Source organism: Saccostrea cucullata, unplaced genomic scaffold (assembly GCF_032062105.1).
Source record: "Saccostrea cucullata isolate Sc308-1 unplaced genomic scaffold, CSIRO_AGI_Scuc_v1 ctg14297, whole genome shotgun sequence".
Lineage (NCBI taxonomy): Eukaryota > Metazoa > Mollusca > Bivalvia > Ostreida > Ostreidae > Saccostrea > Saccostrea cuccullata.
Window position 1 is genome coordinate 7,057 of NW_026918474.1, and position 7,190 is coordinate 14,246.

General features: G+C 32.8%; 1 pseudogene; it reads right to left on the reverse strand.

Annotated features, from left to right (window-relative positions):
• Positions 1-474: 474 nt before the first annotated feature.
• On the reverse strand, positions 475-6,824 carry LOC134266659 (large ribosomal subunit protein uL3m-like; annotated as a pseudogene).
• Positions 6,825-7,190: the final 366 nt, after the last annotated feature.

Sequence of the window (7,190 nt, forward strand, 5' to 3'; positions counted from 1 at the left end):
TTAGATACCGCTTGGATTCACAATTTTTCAAACATGTATATTTATATATATTTACATTCGCTGTGTTTTTCTAGTAAGCTTACTGTGAAATTGATTTGAAAAACATTTCGTGTATACTCACGCGTAGAAATATACACGGAGAAACGTGCGTTAACGTGACGTCACAATGAGACTGCAGCGACGTTGCATCCAAACAGGTAAAATGTAAATATAAGGAATGTTTTTCAGTTTAGTGTGAATTATTGGTGTGTGAATCACACAGACTTGCACATAGGCATATTTTTCATGAAGCGCTAGCGCGCTTCATGAAATATGCCTACGTGACAAGTCTGTGTGATTCACACACCAATAACTCACACAAAACTAAAAAACATTCCTTAAACAGACAGACGGACAACGGACATTGGGTGATCAGAAAAGCTCACTTGAGCTTTCAGCTCAGGTGAGCTAAAAAAACAAATTTCCAAAAAATGCTTATTCATTTTCAAACAGAAATTTATTTATTCTTTATCAAATGATATAGTAGGGTCTCTGAAATCATAAAGGTCCTTGGAAATAATTTCACTCGGCAAGTCTTTGGCTGACTCCTCAAACCTAGTGGGGCAGATTGGGGGGAATTTTCATCATTTCGTGCCTCCTGTTTCTTAATGAAGTGTCCATCACTCTCACATAACAGTGGTCTGGGCCTGGAACTATCCCCTTCACATAAATCACATCATATTTTGTGTCCATCCTCACAATCTATGAAAACAGAAATGTTCAGATAATTATCATAAGCAAATATTGTCAAAAAGCAAGGGCCAACAAGATACCTAATTTTTTTTTCATTCTTATAATTATATAATGTACTGTGTAAATACACATGTATAACTGGCTTGCTGAATTATTACTATTTTCATATACCAATGCAGAAATTGGAGGAAAAAAAGTATCCCAGATTAAAATTGTGAAATACAGATACTGAAATGATCTATATTGACATCCAGCCTGCAGTTTTACCTTTAGCCCTCTCTGTGTGTTCCAATCCATTCCCATGTGACCTGGCATCTTCTTACCAGGCCTCACTCCAGCTTGTGACTGAAAATACATGCAAATCATCAAATTGATACAAAACTTTAAATGTTTTAAGCCGTGTCATGAATATTGCCAGGATATATTATAGTGTTTGTCATGTCTGTCTTCTGTCCTTTACAATTTCCTGTCTCTTACCCTTTAGGAGTTTGTCTCAGTTTCTAAGAAACTATTCAATGTATTTTAACCAAAACTTATCCACTAATACATATATTTGTAGCATTGTACCCTTAACCTTTCTTGTGATCTTGACCTTATTAATAATCTACTTTGAGTTTAGATCAGTTTCAAAGTACTTGTAACTACTAGTATTCAAGATACTTTTATCAAAACTCACTGACAATTGTTCAGAACTTTTCAACTGTTTCAGAATTTTTTTTAGAGTTACTAAAAATGAGATAGAGAACTTAAGTCTTTAAACAATGAGATCTTAATTATTATGTACATGTAGCTGTAAGATAAAACATAAGTTTAGAGAAGAAAGGTACATTTTTTTCTAACAGTTGCAATATAAATGCAACTTTAGTTTGGATGAGGTTTACATGTTCTACAGATCTATTTCTTCTAAATGATAAGAAAATAATTGTTTAGTATCAGTTTTGTATGTATAATTGCAGCCAAAAGGATTTGAAATTAGTGGTCTCAATTACTGACCCTTCCTCCGCCCATGGCCCCTGCCTTGCGCCAGTTTTTCCCTCCTCTGTGAGATGCACTTTGACCTTTGAACCCCCACCTCTTCACCACACCTTGAAACGCATGTCCAATCCTAAAACAATCAAAATGAAATATAGTCACCACTTGAGCACTGAAGTGAAATTTTGAAGTTTTTGAAGTTTCCTTCCATACCTCTACATTACTTTTTGTGCAAAAAAGATATTATCTTAAGGATTTCGATCCACTCTTTAAAAAAAATTACTACACTTAGTATGTATATACTGTGAATCCTAGTATCTGTTTAGTTTATATGATTACACATGAACTTACGTTTTAGCACTACAGTCAACATAATCATCAACTCTAAAATGATCTGCTCTAAGTCTGGTTCCTGTTGAAAAAAAAGCATGTTAAGCAATTTTTCTGTGAAATGATACAGTTGATTTCATTAATTTAAATTTTATTCGTTCAAAATTTTTGAGATTGACACTTGTCAAGAAAATATAAGTTGTAATCATCATGAATATTCAACACAATCTGATTGTGGATGAGGCCGAGTTTATAAAAAAGTATAAAAAGACCTGATGCAAAATAATTTACCTTAGAACATAGATGCATACTGTGATTTCAAGACAGATGGGAATTGCATAAACTCTGAAGAGTCAATCTCTGCAGCTTTTCACATTGTTTTGTCTTAGTAGGAGTTTAAAAGGAGTGATTTAAAACATTAAATTAAAACATTCTCATGAAAATTCTACCTGGAGCAATCCTGCATTCTGGAGATATCAAAAATCTGGTTAATTTTCTCTTTGGAGCAACCCCAGCCTCCAGGAATAAGTGATTGTACTGTTTGGTGAACTAAAGAGAGGACATTCAAAGCATTTAAAGAATTGTTTGGCAAATCAAAGATCAGGGGATTGAGACCACCACTGAATTTTCCTTTTTCTTCAATAATTTTCCAACAACCAATCATTTTTGTTGTTGCTTAATCACATATAATTTAAAGTTCTAAAAAAAATGTATATACATAAATTAATATCATATTTATATTAATTAGATCTTTATATCCAAAATGATTTTCATCATGTAGTTAAACCTCTTCAATGTAGATTAACATACTGAATACTGTAGAAACACAAATTTTTGTGAGCATAAAATTTCGTTGATTTGTTGTCTAAAAAGTTTTTGTGGACATAAAATTTTGTTATTTTGAAATTAAACTAATGCAGTTTATTGTCATGCTGAAGGTTTGTGTGGGATTTATTTTCGTTGATAATTGTGCTTACCAGTATAAACAAGGAAATAAACTGTAAAATAAAATTTAATCCCCCATGAATATTTCTGCTTCTACAGAATATTACTTGTAGGAGATGAAAAGCTACAAGTAAATTTTCCCCCTCATACATATATCATCATCGCAAGCCACGGGTTTTGTGTCCATTCTATTTCCACAAATAGAATGGACACAAAACCCGTGGCTTGCGACGATGACATAATATGTAATGCAGATGAATTTTTTGTCAGTTCTCATGCATAATTATGAACACAACTGTTTTCATTATTATATAATACTTTTTAAAGGATTTCATTGATAAAATTAACAATTTTTGCTGAAAATTTACAGCAATAATCAGACACTGTGTGTACTGCTTTTGCGATGCTTATGGGACTAATTAGATAATTAGTAATTACCAGCAGAGGACTACAAGAGAGAGCACCGACCACTATAGATCCTACGTCCCGCGGGAACCAGGGATGGAATCCTTGTGTTTTCTGAAACTCTTCTGGGGGTGTGTATCTTATCACATGGTTATCTATTACCTGACAAAATAAGCTATCATCAACATCATGATCATATCATTTTATACTTTCTCAGAACAGAAAATGCAATGCCAATTTTTTTTTTCTGTTGAAGGAATTAATATCACAAATGTTGATTTTATAGGAGAATAAGCAATTCAATTAAGACTTCAGTCTTAGAATGATTAAAAGAAGAAGGTATTGTTTTAGCTTTATTGCGCCCTAAAAATGTAATGACATCAAAAAGTTTTGAAACTGGCTTAAATATTAGTTAAATAAATGACTCTGATTAATCAGGAAAGAATATGGCATGAAGGTTTACCATTCTGCAAATATGACGTCATGAATGTGAAGCATTTCTCGATTTTCAACAGAAAAGCCTCAAAATGGCATATTTCAGGGATATTTTCCTTTAGAAAACAGTGTCCACAGCCGTCGCCCAAGTTAATTTTTTGATATTTTGTGCAAAATTCAATAATAAATCACATATCTCAAGATCTTTGTGGGCGATGCCTGTGGACAATGTTATCTGAAAGAAAATTCCATTGAAAATTGGTGTCTTCTGCAACTTTTTAAGAAAATACGGGAAAATGCACATGTTTATGACGTCATAATAAGCATTTCAAAACACGTGTGAGAAAAATGACTTATATGATTTTTCTGCATTGAATTTCAATTATTTAAAAAGCACGAGTTTTTAAATTTTACACCAGTTTCATTTTTTAGAAAATCACAGGGCAAAATTTGTATGGAAACCATACCTTCTTCTTTGAATATAGCTTACTTTTAAATCACCTGTTAATGTAGTGTCACAGTAGTGAATTTAAGAAAGGTAGCATATGTGGTTAATACAAACCTGTAAGACTGTACACAACACTTTCTTGCCTTCCTTGTTCCACTGTGGTATTAAGCCAAGCTTTATTGCCAGTACACCTGTTCTTTTTGTGCTGTAAAATTATTTAGAAATATAAACATATTGGATTTCTTACTTTATACCACATATGTCACTTTTGACATTAACTTTTTTAAATTAACTTTTTTTTATGTTTTAATCCTGTATCGTACAGTCTATGCGAAAGTCACCGGACCGTCGGTTTTTACCGTTAAAATTTAGGTCGGGTCGGTAAAAAATTTCAGTATACAGGACCAAATGTCCGGTAAAAAATAAGGCCGAATAAATCTAAATTAAGAGGTACACATGGTCCAATTCCCCACAAATATCCTTTATTTGACCAATTTAACAGTAATACCTGATTATATTTTATGTATTACAACGCTGTCATGATCGTTTTTATTCCAATTCTAATTTTCTCTGTCAAGGGTTAGAGATCTTTAGATAGCTCATATATAGATTTAGTTGGGAAAATATTTAGATAGTTCATACGTAAATTCGGTTGGGAAATTTTTTTCAAATGATCATTGAACTTGAGTAACCATAATGAGTTGTTTCAGGAAAAATAAATATGCATTGAAAGTGCATATTAAATTTAAGAAAATATTTGATATGGTGTATGTTGTATAAGTCAAATATGAAGAAAAAAATGCATGCAATTGTATAAATAGATACCTTTTACAAAGGAAAATTATAAATAATTAACTTGTCCACTTCACTCTGAATTTATTTAAGGTTAAATTTCACTGTGAGAATTAACCCCATCCCACCCACTCTCTCAATCTCAGTATCATAATGATGTATGGATTTAAAGATATGTATGCCGTGTTAAACAGTATTTTTGCACAGCTAAAACCAAACAAAATTTCTGAAGTATGATAAGCTATCAAAAATGAAGCATTCTCGCAAATTCGACGAAATATTATTCGGTATTAACAAAGTACTGGTCGGGAAAGAACACGATATTCTCATGCATATTTATAAAGGACTGACGTTTATGTTGGATCTGCGCATGTGCGCGGGAAAAGCATCACGAGAATCATCAGGTCGAGGAAACTATTTTTTGTGACGTCTGTTCAGCGAGGAACCAACAAGACTGACAAATCGACCAATCAGCTCAATGAGTTGTATTTAATGCATTTATGGGTTACTACTCAGTACATAAATACTACATGTGTTTTTCGAACAGGCTAGTTTTTTAAATCGCTCTCAGAAAGACGTGGTGCATTTCCCAAGCATTTACATGCTTAATGCATTAAGTACATTATTATCTACTAATCCCATGCTAACATTTGCATACAAATGAACAATGATAAAAATAAGAGTTTTCCCCACTCTATTGTACAGTTCTTTGTTTACAATTTCCACGTGCTCTACTGACAGTGAAAAGACAATTTTACGTGACTATATATTCCTCGGTACAAAAAGCAACTAACTCTGAGATGTGCTCACGTATTGACAATGTTTACAATGTGTACAACTTCGAAACATACAGTATGCTAACAAGAAAAATTGCATTTGTTTGTTAATGTGAGCATGGGAATTCTCAATTAGTAACTATTCTTCCTATTTTTCTAAAACAGGTTTTTAGAAAATGTAAATTGGCTTTCCAGCCACGTGTTTGTAGTGAAAACGTAGTAGACCATCACGCTTTTCAGCTCATTCACGAGATTGGACCATAGCATTGTTTGCTGTAAGCATGCAAGACCACTTGTTCATGAATATTTCAATTAGAGGCGGTTTGATATCCGACTCGGAGAGAAAATTATTTTTACAAAAGGATATTCCATAACTTCCGAAAGTGATGGAGTAGGATTAACTTAATTGCAGAAATTACATAACTTATGTAACTTGATGAGACACCACACATATTTATTTCTTTAGCAATAAAACACTAATACAGCATATATATCTTTAAAGGAAAAAAGTCGGTCTGGTAAGAAATTGCTTGGTCTGGTGAAAATTTTATTTTTACCAGACATTTTGTCCTGTAAAAATTTTTAACTTTCGCGTAGACTGATCATATTGCTAATAAGTTTTAATTAATCTAATTTAATTAAAAAAACATTTGGCTTTCAAGTAATATATTGTGATTCTTAACATTTACAAAGTCAATAAATTACAGTACCGGTACTTACTTATATTTCCACTGAAAGTCCTCTCCAGCACTTTGTTGAAGACTAGCGAGCATGTTATCTGTCAGTCCCTTCTTTTCTAAGTATTCTTCTCTGATTGGAGAAGTTTTCATGTTGGCTACATCCTCCCATAGTTTTTCTCGTAGGTCTGTCAGATTTTCCTCTGTTATTCCGTATGTCCTGGGTGCACTTTTACGTGTCACAAACCATGGCGCTGGCTTCCTTGTCCTCTTTCTGTATCTCTTTTGTTCATGATTTACTAAAATTCTGCAAAATCAAAATTCATATCTGAACAGTTTGTCATTCATACTCTTTGGGGGGATAAAAGGTAGACAATCTCAAAAAGGTTTGTTTTAATTAATTTGGGTTTTTTTTCAGGCTGAGGACAACCTTTTTTTTGTATTCTTCGAAATCATTTTGGAATGGATTTGCTCTGAGTTGCTACATTGCAAGTATATGGGAAGATTTTTAACTGTGATGAGGGCTTGTTCCGAGACACAGATTATTATAACTAATAAGACACGTCTTCAGTTTCCCAACTGGCCAAGACATTTCCATTAAATAACAATTACTGGTATAATTTATGTTGTGATGATAGGTGGAATAAATTTTATCAGTCATTTTCATCCATATCACCA